This window comes from Neodiprion pinetum, chromosome 2 (genome assembly GCF_021155775.2).
Source record: "Neodiprion pinetum isolate iyNeoPine1 chromosome 2, iyNeoPine1.2, whole genome shotgun sequence".
Lineage (NCBI taxonomy): Eukaryota > Metazoa > Arthropoda > Insecta > Hymenoptera > Diprionidae > Neodiprion > Neodiprion pinetum.
In genome coordinates this window covers 24811288-24814533 of record NC_060233.1, presented here as the reverse complement: position 1 = coordinate 24814533, position 3246 = coordinate 24811288, and positions in this window count along the sequence as shown.

Below are 3246 nucleotides of genomic sequence, written 5' to 3'. Positions count from 1 at the left end.
AAAAACGTGGTTGAAGCTAAATATGAAACAAAGGGCTAAGTGATTTCTAATTTATTTCTAAGTTTTAAACTATTCTCGTTATTATAAAAGACAATTCTATAGTCTGACCCGTGTTAAGGGACTATACTATTGTGACACTTTCAAAAAATCGATTTTTTTTTTGCCTTTTCGACTGTTTGTACTTTCAAGAATATCCTATAAAAATTTCAAGGCCTTGTCTGTAATACTCCCCTAATGGCAGCCGTAGGTATAAAATGACCCCATCTGCCTTGACGTGTTGTTACCTGAATCTTTCGGCATCGTAAACGGTACATAATGAAGCGAAAGAGGAGGGTCCATTGTATGGGCCAGGTATAGCTGATTAGCAGTTTTTGTGGTAAATATCATTTTATATTGCAAAAATCGATAGTTAAATATTTAAATGCGTTTTTCTCGTAATGAGATTTTTCAAATTTGCTGACATTGTAACTCAAAGAGAAATTAAACGATTGACTTGAAATTTGAACTGAGTACTTTTGAATATATTTACTCTACAATGACCGAATATATTTTTCATTGGATGAAAATTGATGATTTGGCATTGAAAAACACGACCATTTTATAGGCAAGAAAACAGGATTTTTTCACAACTACGGCATTTTGTTACGTTTTGATACTTTTAGAACATCTTAGGTCATTGTACAGAAAATACCTTCCAGTTTAACGACATTTTTTTCTTTTTCGGTTCCAGCTATTCAATCGGCCGAAATCATATCATCAGTGGAGGAACTTTTATTTTTTTGGCGCCTTCGAAGGCAACGCATAAGTCGCTTGGATCTCAATATTTTTCTATAAAAACCTGATGTAACACAGGTCAAATATAGCGAAATATATTCTTAATTTTTCGAAACATTTGATTGTGTACTTTTCTTTAAAAAAATTCCCGAAAATCACCCAAATTTTCAGCGTTCACACTGCTTTAGCCCCTTAATTTCCTTAATATACCAAATTAGAATTATGATTATGTGATATTTGATCAACTGTAACAATATTCCACGGCGTATTTTATCTTGTAGGATTAGAATTCTTGACCTCGTTGATAATGAAGTGGTGAATATTGGTGAGCGGTCAGTAAGTGCGTTACGTAAATTTTCGTTAACGTTTCGGCCCGCGTAGGGGCCCTCCTCAAAACGATCAATTATTTATTTAATTGTCAAGAACATAGAATTCATCGGTAAGAAGATGTGATCAATGGATATCGTAATATTTCGAATTATTATCTATTGTACCTTGGAGAGTAACATTCCAATTATCTATTACAACTAACAATGTATATAAACAATTAAGGGAAAGTTTACCTTGTATAAGAAGATCATAGAATAAACACTAGTCAGGTATCATAAAATTCAAACAGGAGAGAGATGGTTCTTCAGATTAGGTGACCGAAGACCATTGACAGCTTCTCCAGTCGATAAACAGTGTAGATATATAAAATTATTGACACTTATTAAATAAATTAACGGTGAGATATTCCGTGAAGCACAAGGAAGATTTCCTATGGGTAAACGATCTAATGTGGTCTATAAAATATCTTGCAAAGACTGCAATCAATTTTTTTTTTTGAGAAAAATACATTTTTCATTTCTCTTCATGAGACAACTTTTCCAATTGGATTGGTTAAATAATATTATGTTCTTGTGGGTGAAATTGCCAAATCGCCCCTTGAAATGCCTCACTTTGAAGGGTGATTTCACCCCCTTAAACTGTTTCATGGCCGATAAAAAAAATACGTGTCGCTTAGAGTAGTATAGGGGCACTTTGGGGCGTCAAAAAAACCCCCCCACACCCCACTCTGGCGCCAGCCCCTTGCCTAGGAGTGACTCTAGGGCGCCTTCCCCTTCCCCCGCCGCCCCTCGCCTAGGAGCGATTTTTCTGCCTAGAAGTTCCTCGGCTCGTCAGTCCTTCGCCCGCGACCCCCTCGCCAAGTAGAGAATATCGTGTGGCGACCCCTTACTCCGGGTACCGTTGATCGCCAAGCAGATTCCGGACTCTACGGGATGGCCTTTGGGCCTGTGTACCCTGACCATGAGACGATCTCCTTCCCCTTACCCTGGTGTCCTTTGCCGTGAGGCAGACTCTGGGGCTACCTACCCCTCTACCCCGCTGCCGCCATTCACGAAGCGAACTTTGTAACTCCTCCACGACGGTTCTCGTTCTTTCTCCATCCCTGCTTTTTGCGTCGGCTGCTCGTCTCACTGACCTTATCCAGCCGTCAGTGTTTATCCTATGGTTTACGAGCGCTTGGAAAATATGGACCTGTTCACTCACTCTCTCTCTCTTTCTTAATGTAAGACTATAGGCATACTTAGATGTACGAGAATGCGGTTGTCTGACATTTCCTCCTGATTTATCGCGAGTTGTACGGTGCCCTTGGTCTTCATAGTGAAATAGTGGCCAGGAGGTTAGCCCAATGCTTAATGATGGTAGTGACGAAATAGATTGTTCAAAGACTGGCTAAGGCTTTGTTCTCAGTTTCGATGGCCTGCTTGATTTCAGCAGCGAGGTATGATGGAAACAGCCGTGTAATTCCAAGGAGGACAATACTGAGGTAATTCTCGGCAAAGGTAGGACTCGCTGACGACGTGATGTGTTCTAGGGCAGCGCCGTATTCCTTCTCGGCTATTTGCCTGATGCGTCCGATTCGCTTTCACAGCTATGTATGCGACGTATGATTTCTTGCACTCGTTTACTGAATGGGCTAAACGTTAAAGCCTTCGTAACCGTTCTTCGACACACACAAATATAGCGTTAAGACCGTTGAATGTGGATTTCTGCATTACAATGGTGGGTTGATACACTTTCTGGCGTTTGGCGGGTGACTGAAAGTTCTCATCCTGGGTGCCCGTGTCTGGGCAGTCTGATTCCTTATCTTCTGAATTGGTAACTTCGGTTTCAGAAGATATTTCGGATCTGACGGCTCGCTCACCATGTGCCGTTGACAATTCGACGTTGCAGCCACCAAGCTCAATCCGATTAAAATACCATTGGGCATCGGTACATCCTTGTATGTCAAGGTATTCGGACATATTGTCCAACTCATCTGCGAGTCGCGACGAGGGCGATGGTATCAGATGCACGCCTCCGGAGGAGTTGTTGACGAATTTGATGACCGGTCCTAACTTATCGTCGAACCGTAGCCGAGACCGATGACTATTTTCTTTGTAAAAGAATTATTCAGACTATACGTTGTCGACAATAGCAGATTTT